The sequence below is a fragment of the Eucalyptus grandis genome, chromosome 4 (assembly GCF_016545825.1).
Source record: "Eucalyptus grandis isolate ANBG69807.140 chromosome 4, ASM1654582v1, whole genome shotgun sequence".
Lineage (NCBI taxonomy): Eukaryota > Viridiplantae > Streptophyta > Magnoliopsida > Myrtales > Myrtaceae > Eucalyptus > Eucalyptus grandis.
Genome location: NC_052615.1, coordinates 2,631,294 through 2,648,433, shown reverse-complemented (window position 1 = coordinate 2,648,433; position 17,140 = coordinate 2,631,294). Strand labels below are relative to the sequence as shown.

At 37.9% G+C, this 17,140-nt stretch overlaps 1 pseudogene; it reads left to right on the top strand.

The window, feature by feature from the left end:
- Positions 1-11,920: 11,920 nt before the first annotated feature.
- LOC120292734 lies at positions 11,921-16,660 on the top strand (annotated as a pseudogene).
- The last annotated feature ends 480 nt before the right edge of the window (positions 16,661-17,140 follow it).

The following is a 17,140-nucleotide window of genomic DNA, read 5'->3' as shown; positions in this document are numbered from 1 at the left end:
TTATACTAATATGAAAAACCCATTTAAATCACCATCAAAAGTCAAGTATCAATGGTCAAGTCCATTGATATCAAATAGCACATATCAATGGTCCATCCATTGACTAATCTATTGCCCAATATTCTACCTTGGTCACGACACAACACCTAGTGACAAGCGACCAAGATTTCCCCCCTAACAAGGTCTCCACTTACAAAATCGATGGCTCGGTCCAAAATGATATCCTAAACCTAGTATGCATACCCCCAAAACCCTTCACTAGGTTCATAGTCATATTGAGCATATATAACCATCCTCCAATACCAGAAATCTAATTTAGAAATCAATATCTTATACCAAGCAAATAACATTTTGCAGCATAGCCCATCATCCATTTCCTATCCATTTCTCAAATCATCATAAATATTTCCATCAATCAGTCGCAAAGTAATTTCATATATATTACTCCACGAACTTTGTATAACACGATTTTTAGACATTCATAATCTACCACAGAGTAGCAAATGCTCGATCCGGCTTTTATGCAATAAGAATGCTCCTCAATTCAATATATGTATATACATATATACTTCAAGACATGGTTTTACAAAACCAAAAAAGATATAGTACCACTCACCTTGTCGTTTACGATCAAACGACAAACGATACTTGTATCGTTGAACTCACGGCCCTATCAAATAACCGAGGAATAGTATTAAAATCAAATAAAACTCTATCTTAACTACGAAACAACTAAATTATGCCTTAACTCTAACAAAAGAACTCATACGCTCGACAAATCGCAAAACCAAAGTGATTGGTCAAGCCGTTTCTGACAACGAGTTTAGGCGCAAAACTTAGTTACATTATAACTTCCTCCTCCAAACTCCATTCCAAACATATCTATAGTAAAAAAGAAAGCCCTTCAAACATACTACAGCAATACCAACTTGATCGTCCTAAAATCAAGCCGAAAAATGACAAAATACAAGCCCAAAGTTGCTGGATGTGTAATGTTCACTGCGCCCGGGATACTTCGAAATTTTGTTTTGGACAAAACATAAGCTCAAATCACAATCTGTAAAATCCTACGGCTCCACAACAACCTAAACTATGATTTCTATAAAAATACGCAGCTCAATGGCTCCATAATTGGACTTCGCCACTCAATTTTGCAAAAATTCTGAATTTGAGCCATGAACCCGTAAATTACTTCGATTGGACGAACGAGGGGCCTAATCTCTTACCGGGCACTACGTTAAGGAGTCAAGTCGGCTTGGTGAGGCATCCATAGCGTGTCCATGCAAAATCCCTTTCTTTTCTTCCCCTTTCTCTTCTTCTTCTTCTCTTCTTTTTGGTCGAGGGAGCTCTCAGCTTCTATTTAGCCGAACACGCTCCCCTCTCCTTTTTGCTTTATTGACTTTCCAACTTCCTTTTCATTTTCTTCTTTTGGGGCCCACTAGCCTAATATTACAGTTCCAGCGTGAATGACTCCCTAAGCCTCAATTGTGTGAGCTGAATTGGGCAGTATTTGGCATGGAAACCTGGCTAAACTCTTCTTGTTTGAGATTTGTCTCATATCCACTTAACTTGTCGTGCATTTCTTCAAATGAGATAGGGGTTTCTCAAGCCTTAATTGCCGCAGCGATTTCCCTATATTCGGATCCAAAGCCACAGGGAGCGTGAATGATCAAATCATCGTCATTTATAGGGGTATCAATTATGGCCAACTCTTCTGCAATTGATTTAAGGAACTGAAAATAATCCAACACTAAGCGCAAGTTGCGGTAGACGGTTGAGAGTTGATCCTTGAGATACATAACTCTTGAGCAGGATTTATTGGCATATAAATTTGTAAGTTTTGTCCAAGCTTCGTAGGATGTTTTGCAAGATGCGATGAGTGGTATAACTGATTCGGAGACCGCTGAAAAAATTGCAGCGAGAAGGAGCTGATCCTGGCGTATCTATCATGCAGGGTCGGGGTTGCTAACTATCTGATTTCCAGTAGTAATGGTCAAGGATGGACATTGCTGCAATCCGTTAACAAAGCCTTGCGGATCCTGACCAATAAGAATCGCCTGGAATTGAGCACGCCACGAGGGATAGCTGGCGGCTGTTAGCTTCAGTGGGAATCGCACAGGGACAGAGATGGCCATGAGGCCGCTGGATGGAGATGCACCAGCAGTGTTTGATCCAGTTTAGGAACTGGTATTGCCCGTGTTAGGGGGATGAATCCATACCGGGAAAATGCAGAATTGGATCGAAAATCTGCTCTTCGGAGCACAAGGGCTCTGATGCCATAAAGTGGCTATAGAAGAAGATGAAATTGTTCTTGCTTTATTGTTGAACTTTTACATGTATTTATATAGAATGCCCTAGTGCTCACATTTGGTAAGTCTACAATCAAAGAGAAACAAATATTCTACAGATAAGGAGAGCCAGCCAATATACAGTTGGTGCTGCAGCGGTTTAGTAGATTTGGAAGATTTGAAGTTTATTTGATATCTCTATCACTGAGAACGCCCAAACTAGGCGCGCACTGCCTTTTGACTGGTTGTCCTTTAAGGTTACGATGGATCCGTTCTTGTGGAATAAGTGGGTTTCTGCAAGCCACACTAAGTTGTTTCATTTTCAAATTTGCACTGGAGCGTAACTTCTTGATTGGTTTTGTATTGAAATTATGTATCTCTCTATTATGCGAAATAAAAATTTTCCTTCTAAAAAAAAAAAAAAAAAAAGACTACTCTCCTTATAACTCCCATTTATATGACCATTTAACACAATAATTAGTGGTGTACCACTGTAGTAAGGGCCAAGAAAGCGAAAACACCAATTGGACAAAGAAAAGGACGAAAGCGAAACCATCGATGTGCATTAATTAAAACAAGAATGGGTCATTAGCGACCCCTTTTTCCTTCTTAATCAAATCCCATCTGAGCAGGGAGAGAGAGAGAGAGAGAATGAAATGATGAGAGACACGTACATAAATAGGAAGACATTTGACCTGATGTTTCGAATTTCTTGTGCTCTTTTTTGGCAGGCTCTCTAGGAGGGAGCAAAACAAGCCAACAAGCCAGCAACCTTCGATGTTTCATTGACCATGTTTTGGGCGACACAAAGAGAGAGAGTCTGATCCAACACGACCACAAGAAACCATCAGCACCAAGTTCTGCTCTAAAAGTGCTGTTTCCTCACCAGCCACTATAATCATTCCTATATCATCTTGTGGGTTGTGCGCCAAAAAGTCATATAAAACAGTCTCCATTTGACCCTGTTATGCTGGATTTTGCTCCTTCAGTTCCCATACATTATCAGATTTTCTTGTTTAGATCAATCTATTCTTCCATTTCATGTTGAGCCCTACTACCTAAGCTATATTATTTTTTTAAGTGGGTGAAGGTTTTTCTCTTCTCCTTCTTCTTCTTCTTTTTTTCTCTTCGGTGGGCTACCAAGTGGGTCAAGATTTAGAAAAGGGCATCGTTTGACACTTCCCAGATACTCTTACTAAACTAATGGGAAATTGTTTACTGGGAACCAGAGAGAGACGTAACATGGTGCTGAATTTTGAATTGGAAATAGCCAATTTTATTCCCCCACCAACAAGAAGAAACGGAAACCATCACTAATCACCAATCATGACTCTGGCATAAAGGACAATCTTATGATCAAAAGCTATCATAGTCAAAGATCCTCTAATTTTTCAGAAATTTTCTCCAATTGCTTGGTTTGTAGTGATATGAAGCACATTTCTATTATTTTTTTATCATCTCCTGTTCTCTAACTATCATTTCTCACAATTTTTATTTTATTTTATTTTATCTCTTTATAGAATATAGGAGTCAAATCCTACATTTGAAACTAAACGTCATCATCTCACTTAATTCACTTGCCGTTAGATAGTGCGCCCAATGCAGATTTCTATTATTTGAATGTGATTTTGTTGTGGCCACTAGGGGAAAAGAACGTTATCTTATGGAAAAGTGAGATTTCGTTATTCACTTGGATTTAAATGACTTTTATTTTTAACTTTTTATGAGGATGCGTTTGTTTTTAATAGGAAAAAAGAAGAGTTACAAATACTTTTTGACTTTTTCATCTAAAAATAAAATATCATTTATTATGAAAGAATTTTAAAAGAATTTATTTGCATGTCAACATCTTTATATTGTGAAAAATTTTGCATGTCAACATCTTTATATTGTGAAAAATTTCAAGTGTTCAAGTTGAGTAAAAATAAAAATGTAAACGCCAGAACGATGTCAAAAATGCAATACTTAGAAAAAGTAAATAAAATCCAACTACAATTCTAGCGTTCAAAATTTGACTTCATCTAACATTGAGTAACTCAAACTTTATTATTATATAACTATTGGCATCTTTTAAGTCATTAAAGTAGTGAAAACCGTCAAAAAAAAAATTAATACTTTCAAATTTAAAGCAAGGGAAAATAATACTGAAAACCATTCTCTACTTTCAACCGCGTTCCATTTTTTATCCTCTATTTCTAAATCTTCCACTTTGCATCTTAGTGAAAAATGCATTGCTCGAAAGATCCAATTGCTCTCCCTCCGGATAAAATCTCCAAATCCGCCTCAATCCTCAATGACCAACCACAAATCTTGACTCTCAATCCTACAAGTACAAACCTAACCTCTCCCATCGACCACCAGTTGGTTGGCCACTGCCCCACCACCTCCTACCGCTGTGGCATCACTGCCCGCAACCCCTTGCCTCTCTTTAGGTCGAGCCCCCTCTCCCGGACAAGCAACATGACCTGTTCATGCTCATTGGCCACCACAAATCGAGGTTGCCGACATTGTTGAGATATCGGGGTGAGGTCATCACGTTTTATTGACGACCTAGGTTGATATCATTGACACCATGACGACCTCGATCTAAAGTGGTTGATAATCACGCCCGCCTTGACACAAGGTTGTCCTAGACAGAGGAATGGACGGAGAGGCTCCGATGACGATGACTTATTATCGCAGCAGTGGCGGCGGACAATGGCATCGGTCGAGTAACGAGTTAGGGTTTGGGGGTTTTCTCTCATATCAGATGTAATTTTGAATCTAATAGCAAATATTTAGGGTGCTAATGACAATGTAAAGTGATTATGGTATAAAAGATGACTAATGACAATGTAAAGTGATTATGGTATAAAAGATGACGATTCTTTGAAGTTTCTCTTTAAATATTCTTTCTTTATCTAGAGAATCGGGAATTTATAATAATTGCTAAAGATGTGCCATATGATGCAACTTTTTAAGGTGCAACAGCATGTCGTACATCGTGGCTATTCAATGATTGAGATTTTTCAGTTAATTATCCAACGCCACCAAGCGAGGCCGAGATTAGCACCTTGTGTAGTTTGGGTTCCGAACTCGCACTTTCTTTACTTCAAATATCTTAATAAGTAAGGGTTTTCGAGCTAGATCAATGAGCGAGAAAGTTGAGTTTGAGAAAGAAGGGGGGGCATGCTACTTGCAATCGAAGGTTAGCGTTGACGAGCAAGAAGAGGGCCCAACTATAAATAGGGCATAAGTAACCTAATAAGTTAGGGTGTTTTTAGTTTGATCGGAATGGACCGATGATTAATAATGTGCGTTATAAATATAATACTGTATCTATGATAACACGCAGCCAAAGAGGACCACTTTCTTAAATCCAGGGCGAGAAGGGCCCGGCTTGACTATCTATGGCCTTCGTGCATGTTATAGTTAAGTATATCTTAAAAGACTTTTAATTTCGATAAGATACTCCTAGGGTGTCTATTTAAATACATATGTGTGTGTGAGAGAGAGAGAGGAGCGTAGAAATAAAAAGAACAATTTGGAGATCTTGCAAAGTGATCACTTGGATTTGTAGGCCCCAGAAATAAATTTAGGTAGATGAGCGAAGTGGATGACCACAGTTGAATTATTCTCTGATGGGCAATGGTGGGCAGAAATTGGGGCTTAGCTTTTTGTGTTTTCTGCTCATCTTTATTTTTAATATTGTTTCTTTTTGGACTAGAAATCACTTTAACTTAGAATTTGAGAAATGATGTTTCCTTCTAACCTAATTAGATCGGAAGGACCATATTAGAATTTCATATAAATATTTAAAATTAAATTGATAAAATTGAAAAGTTTAAGATTAAATTAACATTCGTACAATAAATTCAAGATTGGTTGGACAATTTCCCGTGCTGTGAATTTCACGCAATTCTTAGGTTGCCACCATCTTGACTCATCATGGTCCAATTTTCTTGATTTTTATCTTCTTGGACAGAATCTTGAACGTACGAGCCACAAAGGTTCCACAGATTTCTTTCTAATGCAAGATGCATATGCATAGTGTGGGCCAAAGAAAGAATCCATTGAATAATTAAAGTTCAAAAGGAGTTACATAAGTCAAGAGATTTAAATCTTTTGATAAAATTAAAATCTAAATAAAATATTGATGAGTTCAGATTTCAACTCTTCCGATGATTTCACACTATGAGATATTGGTATATTTACACACTCCTACCTATTACTTTTGTCCTTTCTCGTCAAAATAAGAAATTTTTACTTTTGTCCTTTCTAGTCAAAATAAGTATGAATGAAATTTCAAATTGCTTCAGATCATGACTAAAATATAATAGTCATATAAGTTTGAAGATTTGAGATGTTATCATATAAAGTCAACTCTAAAACCCTAAGCGTAGAATGTATAGGTCAAAATTAAAATGAAGAGCATGACCACAAAATGGTGGAAGTTGTGTGCAGCCTAAATGAAATTAACGAAGATATTCATTTAATTGAGGCGCCATATGAACATTTTATATAATACATCAGTACATTTTACACGTGACAGGCCCCTAAAAGGAGTATCGAGGTGTAATCACTCAAGATAATGATTATTTATTTGCGTGTGAATCTTACTTATGAATAAGTCAAAAAGGTTGCTATCATCTAACATGAGGTTTGGGGTGTCATTGACTCACTCATTTAGCATCTAAGTCTTTTCTGTTGACTAATATCGCCCTAACAAAGTTTTAACCCGATGTGATGTGTGGTTTGGTTCATTTCTATTCCTTCGCCATATTTAAATATTTGCCAAGAGCCTGCACTTACTCTAAACTCTCTCTCCCAGGTGACCACACCATGCTCTTCATTGATAGGCTGAGAGCTCAACCCAACCACAACCACGCTCTACCGTGGCATTCATGGCTCTAATACTCATTTTGAGAGAGATTTTATCCATCGCATGAGAGTCAAACCCTTAGAAGGAGCATCCAGACATAATCACTCAAGGTAATGATCATTTCAAAGATGAATCTTACGAAAGGACGAATGAAAATCTCTCTCTCATTCGATCAGGTCGAGGTATCACTGTTCTGACGTTGTATTGGATGTGAACGCAGGAAGATCTTCGCGTCTCCCTTGCCCTTGGGAGAGAGGTGCTTCGCCATGGTTGTCACGTTGCAGTATTTTCAATACTGTCTGCGAAAGCAACGTGGGAGGCTCCACCAAAGAAAAAGCTGATGCCACCAACCCTATTCACTTCTGGCCTTCGATCCACATTGCTTTTCTTGGCAAAATCAAACACGACTAAGAAAAATAATAAAAAATAAATAAATACGACATCAACACTTCTCAAAAATTAAATAAACGCAATGCAAATACTAGGACTTCCATATTGAAAACTCTACTATTCTTTTATATCAATATCAAATAAGAGAACCAAAAATTTTAAAATATATATGATATGAATGTATGGTATCTGCGGATTATGATCATTGCATATTATTTTATATGCATAGTACTCTTTTCTCCGGCATTATTGAAGAGTTATAAACTTTTGATTTGCTGCCTGAGACGGTAAGGACTTAGACAACTTCTCTTGTTAGGGGAAAAAGACACTAGAATTCATTAAGAAATATCCTTGATGTACAATTAATTAAGTTTTCGACACTGAACCTCTTGAAATGATACTTAAGAGACTGAATAATGGAGCACTGCCTCTAGGCAACGTCCACCACTTAAGCGATGCAATTGGATGTGGCTATTTTTGTCCAGCGAAGATATTAATCGAGCCAAAAGTTGGGATACCCAAGTTATTTGAAAAAGAACAGCTGCTTGAAGTGGTCTTTTGTTTTTTTATTAGCTCTTCAATTGTTGTTATGCATGCGCTTAAAGAGTTGTTGTTATTAAATCCAACCTCAGAATTTAAAATAGTAAGTAAAGAGATAATATATATATATATATATATATCCAATTGTCAAATGATGTGAGATAAATATTTCAAAACATGCATTTTCATGTGCAAATCGAATTAGAAATGACACGTCAAATTTGACTAACGGGCATTAGGGCGGAACCTAGCTCGATATTGGGTTAAAATTTTAATTCAAAAACTTAAGTAGAAGGAAACTGCATGTATATAAAAATCATATAAACCCCATTATCACACGATATGAGATAGATATTTCAACAATTACATTTTTTTGCCAATAATGAAATTGAGATCTGATAATTTGATTTTACGTGCTTAGGTCGTATTTGGTCTTCTTGATTTACAATGTCATATCCAATGTTTGGTAAATTGAAATAATAAAGCCAATATTTTCATATCAAGTCCTGTATATCGTTTAGTAGGAATTGCATATCAATGTAAATGAACTTGAAAATACACAAAGGAAAATAGTAAGAATATCTCACAATTCACTACTAAAGAAACCACAAATGCACAAATGAAGACAATGTTTAGCAATTGATCCCTAATTAATATATAATTGAAACGTTAAAAGCAAATGAGTTTATTGTAGCATTCCAAAGCCATTGGTTTGATCGTGATAAGAAATGTAAATGGACTATAGTGACGTCAGCAAGATAAATCAGCAAATAAATGCCAATTCCAACAAGAGAGAGAAAGCACTATCGTTCACCTTTTCAATTTCAAATAGTACCAATATTTCGACTCTTTCGCTGCTTTTCATGAAGCTTTGGTGCAAATTAGAGAGTTATGAAGGACAGTGAGTTTTAACTCTCGTCGTTCGAGGAAAATTTCGCATTCATAAGAAAATACACATATTTGACCAAAGATGATCAACCGGCAGTTGGCCAAGATTTGAAAGGCAAATGGGCTAATTTTAAGCAGCATACTTAATTGAGAAAATCCAACTCAGCATGACCATGAACATTCCTATATAAATTTTATGCATAGGTTTGTTGCAACGCAATAGACTCGACCATTAGGCTCAGCCGTCAAGCGATTCACTCTTGACTCTATCAATTGTTTTGTTTCTTCCCTTGCAGCCATCCTCCATGTAGAGTGCAGTACAAAGACCTAACATATGAGTGCGTTGGAATATTTAATTTGGACATGAATTCGATCCTAGGGGTGCCTTTTTTTTTTTTTGAGTGAGAGAATTTTTCGAATCTTCGCATGTTTGGTTTGCCGAGAAACGATTTGTCAATAAAAAATTATTTACAATCAAAGAAAACACGCTTGCCTAAAATTATGAAAGTGAATTCTCAAACCTAAAAAAGAGATATTCCGCAAAATACATGTTTTTACGATGAATTTTTTTTGAAAAAAACACGATTCTTAATTGCATTTTCAACGGTAATCGCGGTCCAATCAATCCCACTCCCGCTTGGCAATTCCATGCACCCTTTCCCTTTGCCCGTGCAGTGTCTGCCTCGGGTTGTACATCGAACGGTCAAACTCAAATTGGTGGGAGATTTTTTTATATATAATTTTTTTGAGTCTTATTTAATTTGTGAATTAAGAGTAGGAAGAGTATTCTCCCATATTATTTTCTATTTTCAATCCTTGAATTAAATTTGTAATTTACTTGTTGCTTTTGTTTTTCTTCTGTCAATTTCAAAACTAATATCAAAATTTTCATTATGATAAAAGTTTTTGAAGACTAATATATCCTCGTATGTTACTACAGAGAATGATTAAACACTTAAATATGATTTGATTTTTGAAAGAATTTATAGATGATTATAATGCGACAGTCTAAAATTTTAACAAGTTACGCATTACATTTTTAGAATTTATTTAATTTAACTAAATGCTACTATATACACATGACATGAAATTACAGCATAAGAAATGATTCTTTTTAATTGAAAAAATTTCTCCATTCAAAACAAGACAAAAAAAAAATGTTGTGTGAAAACTGGTTTTTTGATTATCGAGTTCAAAATGATGAATTCGATGAATCATTTACTCTTTTGAAGGAAAGAAAATAACTCCCATACCACAAGGGCAACAGTCAATCTAAGTGATGAACAATTCATTTGCTTTGCTTTCTCATATACACCCATAATTAAGGGACAAATCACATACCCAAATGCATGATTTTTCACTAATACAAATCGTCTTAGTATTATGTATGGACAGTATAAACTGCTATTATTTTATTATGTAAGAACTGACTTAACTTCAACCAAACCCAGTTCCACCGCCTATTAAAGTAAAAATAATTCTTGCTAGACAAGGAGCGGCAACAAATGTTTCATTTAAAAAGACCATTTCGACATCAATTATAAAATAATGTTTTTGTTTTTTCCCAAATTCCTCACGTTTGACATAAGAAACAACCCAAAAATAAAAAAGTAGAAAACCAAGCCCGTAAAATCCAACTTCATCCGAGGGCATTTCAGTCTTCTTGACTGAACTGTCCCAAGATGAACAAGGTGGGGAAGCTCTCTCCTCCATCAACAGTCGACTGCCATTTCTTGCTGTCTCTTGTACCTTGGAGAGCCCAAAAAAGAGAAGAAAATCAAAAAAGAAAAAAAAAAAAACGAACGGTCTTCTTAGAGAGAGAAGGAGGGCGTGCATGAGAGAGAAATCATTGTCAGATCTTCTCCCTCTCTCTCTCTCTCTCTCTCTCTCCTCTCCATCGACTCCCTGTTTTTCGTATGTGAGAAAAAGAAGAAAGAGAAGAAGAGAGAGAGAGAGAGAGAGAGAGAGAGAAGAGGAGGAGGGGGTAAAAGCGCAAGTAGCAGAACTACCACCCACTGGCAGTACTACTTCAAACTACAGTCTCCGTGCTTCTTCTTCACCCCCATTATCAGTGACACCTCGCTGCGCCTTTTCCATTACTGGAAACAAAAACCGAGCCTCCCCTCCCCATGTTCATATCCATCCCTCCATCCTTTTCCCTGAGCAAAACCCCTCACGTGTACCCTTTACATGCCCTGCCCTGCGTGTGTAAATATATATACTTCCCCTTGCAGCAGTGACCTCTCTCTTCCCTGTGTTTACAGGAGCTGGAGCTAAAGAGTTTTTCATCGTCTCCGTCCTCGTCCTCGTGCTCGAATCGTTGAATTCCGCGAGCCCTCATCTGGGTTTCTCTGTTTGAGAGGAAAAAATCTTGCTTTCTTGAATCTTGGGATCCAGTTCCTTTGTTGCCTTTGTGTCTGGGAGTTGTGCTTTCTTGGGTTTGGAACTTTTGGGCCTCAGTCTCGGTTGAATCAGAAGCTTCTTGAGCAGCTGAAGATGGCGGGTTCTGTTCTCTGAGTACTTGGGTTATGAAGCTTCTTGCTCGAGTTTGGGAACATTTTGTAGGTGTTTTCTATGGTTCTGATGAAATTAACTGAGAGCGAATGAGGCTGAAATGGGTTGTGTTTTGTAGCGGAACTTGGTTTGGTTGAAGTTTCTGGGATGGATCATTATCTGTGGTTTCAGCATTATAAAAAGGTCTTGAGCTAGACCAGCTTTGAGTAGTTTGAAGCAATTCAATAGGATGGAGTATGTGGATTTGATTTTGGGGGTTTTGTCAGAGAAGGTGATGGGGATACAAAAGTCTGGTGTTATATTATGAAGGGAGAACTGTGGTAAAACGTAAAGAGGAAAAAGGCTTTTCTTGGCCAGTGCAGAGGGTTGTGTACTTATATCCTGATAATTCTAGTGAAAAAGAGAAGGTTCGCAATTTTGGATCTCGTTTAGTGGGGTTGATATTTTCTGAAAGAAGTTGAGATTTCAGAGTTCCGCTGAAATTTGGATTTTGCAGTTCTGATTGCCTAAAAAATGAGGCAGTCTTCTGCTGGTTTTTCTCCTCAAGCCCAGGAAGGTATGTTTCTTGTTTTTTGGTGTAACTTTGTGCTTGAATTTCTCTCACCTCCCTGGTGTGGGTGACCTATGCAACTGGAAATTTTGTCTTCAGATTTCTACTGGCATATATTGTTGTATTATGTTTGAAAATTTGAGGTGGCTACAATTTCTCTTGCTCTGGAGTTTTTCGAAAATGATTTACAAGTATTGAGGACCAAAAGCTTGACCATAAAGATGTTGGCTGGCTTGTTCAACCAAATTCTTGCTTAGTGAGCAAAAAGATGTAACTTTTTTCATGTCTTTGCTTTTCTCTCCCTTAGTGAAGTGCTTTTTCAGATGCCCCAGCAGATGGGTTCATTTTCTTGGTCCAGCTGAATTTGCTTTTTCTTATTTCTTGGATGCTCGATTTTGGTTCTTGCTGTTACCTCTGAGAGGCCACGATTGGGAAAAAAAGAGAGAAATTGATCTCTCTTCCGCGCCATGTCCGTACCAAGTGCCCGTGTTATCGTGTGTGCAGCCAGTTTTCACCACCAGCCTATCTTGTTTTTGATTTTCTAAGCTCTTAACGTGTTCATTTATCTCTTTCAAAATGTTGCAGGTGAAAAGAGAGTTTTGAATTCTGAACTTTGGCATGCTTGTGCTGGTCCTCTCGTTTCTCTGCCTGCTATCGGAAGCAGAGTTGTCTACTTCCCTCAGGGCCATATCGAGCAGGTCAGTAGAGGAGAATTTAGATGCACGATCTTGAACAAATTGATTTTGGATTGGGTGATGTATTCTCGTCAGCTTTTGCTTTCTGAAGAAAAGTTAAGTATGTAAATAAACAAATCAGTAAGCCTGCTCACTGTGGAGGGTGTCTTAATTAGCTTGCGGTTTGAGATTGCTGTGTAGCCATATTGGTTCGTCTTCTTTCGCAAAGAGCCCCAATTGGCTTGAGGGAAGGGACGTGGATATTAGCTCTATGAAGAAACATAAGAATAACTTGCTATTTGACAGACGAAGAATCTATTTCTGTACCTTAATCTTTACTTTTGCTGTACTGATCATGAACTAGATAAGTTATTTATTATGCGTTTTATGTATGATCAGATTTTACAAACCCACCTAACAGGCTTGTTTGCAAGTGTCTTTCATGGTAGCAGCTGGTGAAAAATTGCATCTTGAACTTTTTTATGTTGGACACTTGGCATCATTCTTTTTTTTTTTTAAATCTTTTCATGGACGACCAGTGATCAGTAAAATACTACTCCCGCATTTACACCAGATTGATTGTGAACATCATCTTCATAATTAATCAGGTTGCAGCATCAACCAATCAAGAGGTAGATGCTCAAATTCCTAACTACCCAAGCTTGCATCCACAACTTATCTGCCAGCTTCACAATGTGACCATGCATGTAAGACCTTTTCTCTCTCTCTATGTCTAATGCTTCGTGAAATCGTTGCCTAAAGTTTCAAGCTTTTGTTAACTTCAGGCAGATATCGAGACGGATGAACTATATGCTCAAATGACATTGCAACCACTTGGTCCAGTACGCTACATAACTTCCTTAGTATTAATGTATTCATCTTTTGTGGCTATGCCCAGTTTTTTCTTAGAATTATATTTCTTTTGTAGCAAGAGCAAAAGGAAGCATACCTTCCAGCAGAATTAGGCTCCCCCAGCAAGCAACCCACAAATTACTTTTGTAAAACATTGACTGCCAGCGATACCAGTACACATGGTGGCTTCTCAGTTCCCCACCGGGCAGCTGAAAAAGTGTTCCCACCTTTGGTCTCTCTCTCTCTCTCTCTCTCTCTCTCTCTCTCTCTGTGCATGTCTGTGTGTCTTGGGGGGTGTGTGCCTGTGGCATCTGAAGATCAGTGATTAAATCCATGATGCATCACTGAATAATGTGTGTAATTTACAGGATTACTCCCTACAGCCTCCAGCCCAGGAATTAATTGCAAGGGATCTTCATGACAATGAATGGAAATTTAGGCATATATTTCACGGTGAGTGTTCTTGACAATTCATTTATGGTGCAAGTATACGAGCAAAAAATTGTGACTTATTTTTTTTAAAAATGCATCATCTGTGTTTGAGCGATGTACTTATAGGCTTGAAGCCGCATTCTTACCCTACTTGAAGTTAACCTGTAATGCAATTCTCGCTGATGGCTAAGTATATGCATTTTAATGATTTATTAATGGTGAAGAATAAGGTTCCTTATTACAAGAAAAAAACCACAGCTAGTGAGGCTGATGAGAAAATTGCATAATGAAAATTCCACCTTGGTTAACAATGATTGATTGTTCTGTTTGTTCACCCATATGTTAGCCTTAATCTTCTCATCTTTGAGCCTCGTTATGTTACTAAACGGGAGTCTCACCTAACCTCTGCTTCCCAACCTAGTAGACAAATGGCATACGCTAAAAATGTGCAAAAGATGATATAGCAGTTCTCTACCTTCTAGATTTCTCTATCTGATACTTGTCTGATGAGACATCATCGGATTGTACTCTCTTCCTATGTCATCTTAATATTTCTTCTGGTTTACATCTCTACTTCGTTTGCCTTGTCAAAAAATGTGAGGAGATGAATCTGGACTTTTCTGACTGTTTTTCTGTCATTGTTCTGGATTGTCATCATTGTGCAACAAGACTAGTTCAGTATTGTTACTTATGTGCTTCTCACCAACCTCTGCCTCTTGTATGAGCAGGTCAGCCAAAGAGGCATCTTCTTACAACAGGATGGAGTGTGTTTGTTAGTGCAAAAAGGCTTGTTGCTGGTGATTCAGTGCTCTTTATATGGTAGGTAGTGTAACAAGGTTGTAGTTTGCCTCATTACCATGATTTTCTTTTAACTACTATATTATCTTACATCCCATCTCAAGAGCTCTCTGCATGCTGAGACTGTACTTTTAGGAATTTCCTACCCTGAACACTATCGGAATTATAGACACAGAAAATCTATTGTTGAAAGGAGCCCTCAACTGGCATGTCATTTGCCTTCTCTGCTGATGCTTTCTGAATGAGTCGTAGCATTGTGGGTGTGGGTGTTTTACCTATTGTTCCTCATAATCAATTGAGTCGATACCTTTGCAACAAGAATATGGATTTCTCTGGTGCACATACTTAGAGTTTGCCCTAATACATTGGTTTGATTTATTTCGTCAGAATGAGAAGAACCAATTACTTCTTGGGGTTAGACATGCTAATCGACCTCAAACTGTGATGCCATCATCAGTTTTATCATGTGACAGCATGTGCTTGGGCCTTCTTGCAGCCGCAGCCCACGCAGCTGCATCAAATAGCCGCCTCACCATATTTTATAACCCAAGGTACAAGTACAACTTGGTCTTTTGAGGAAGGTGTGACATTCTTACATCCTTCTAAAGCTCATGAATTTTTTGCCACAGGTATAGGCCATCTGAGTTTGTCATACCCCTGGCCAAATACATCAAAGCAGTTTATCATACACGTGTTTCTGTTGGCATGCCCTTTAGGATGCTTTTCGAAACAGAAGAATCTAGCGTCAGGCGGTAAGTTTCAGGCTTTTCAGCCATGGTCCATTATAGTTGCTGTAAGTCTAGATTGTTTATTTGGCTTAGAATACTTCTCATTTGTGTACCGTTGGATTTTTTTTTTCCCCTCATGATAATGACTTCATGTCAAGGAACATTTTGTGAGATTTTGTAGGACCATTGCCAATTATTCTAAAAGCTTAAGCTATTAAATGAAGGCACTTTAATATTTAAATATTTTATTTCCCCTCATGCTTAGTCTGGCCTTTTTTGCCCAGCACTAAGGTTGGAAATATTTAATTGAGGAGACAAATAGGGGCTTGGACAGATTTGGACTCAGGACCTCCTGTTCAATATCATGTGAGATTTTGTGGGACCACTACTAGTTGTTCTAAAGCTTAAGCTACTAGATAAATATTCTATCACATTTTAGCTACAACATGTTTCGTATGAAGGGAGAAAGGACCATAGTTTCCTTCATGTTATTGATTTCTTCGTCAAAACAGTTTCGACTTGCATTCTTCACGGTTTTGCTTTAGTTCCACCCTACAGTATTGTGGCCAAGAAATGCCCTTGGAGGAGTCTTAATGTACACTGAATAATTTTTTTTTATTTGGATGTACAGCTACATGGGAACTATTACAGGCATATGTGACTTGGATCCTGTTCGGTGGCCGAATTCCCATTGGCGTTCAGTGAAGGTATGCTTCAACCAGTTTACTGGATAGGTAGTTTAGTAGGTTATAAGTGGACCCTTTTGTTTGACTTTTTAGCAATTGACATATGCATGCAGGTCGGATGGGATGAGTCCACGGCCGGGGAGAGACAGCCAAGAGTGTCACTGTGGGAGATTGAACCACTTACAACTTTCCCAATGTAACCCGTCTCCCTTTCCCCTAAGGCTCAAACGCCCCTGGCCACCTGGCCTACCCTCTTATGGTATGTTATACCCTTCATCAGTGTTGAGCCTATGCAAATATGAATTGGCTTTCCTCTACAATAAATTTGCCACTGTAAGGTGTGGCTCTGAATGTCAGATCAAGTTCATGTTTCTCCTTTTCACAAAATATTTACTGCAAGTGATGTTTCATCTCTCACGGAGATACTACTGTAACGCCTGTTAAAGGATATATATGAAGGTCACCTATCCATAAAAAAGTTATTTATTATGCAGAGTAGGCGCTCTATTCAGCAATACGGGATGCCCCTGCATAACTTCTTGCAGTATTTCCCATACAATGGGCTTCTTTTCCCGAATTTTACTCTTAGCAACTCCTATGTTCGAAGCAAGATATGAAAAGCTATGAATTTTCCCACCATTCCCACTAAACTAAGCTTTTAAGTCCCCAAGCATTGTAGAGTTCGAGAGGAACCCCACTCATTTCGTACCAAACCACCCATGTCGATAGGAGCAACTCGTCCAAGTCAAGCCCCAGACAAAACTTTTTAGCTTTTCACAGAAGGAATTAGGTATACTAATAGGTAGTCCCCTAGCTTTTTGGTACTATATCTTTTCTATACCTAAGAGGGACTTCTCGAATGAGAATGAATTCATACCCGAACTAGGAGATCCAGCTTGACGCAGATTAGCCTTGTGGCATAGATAGCGATTCCTACGC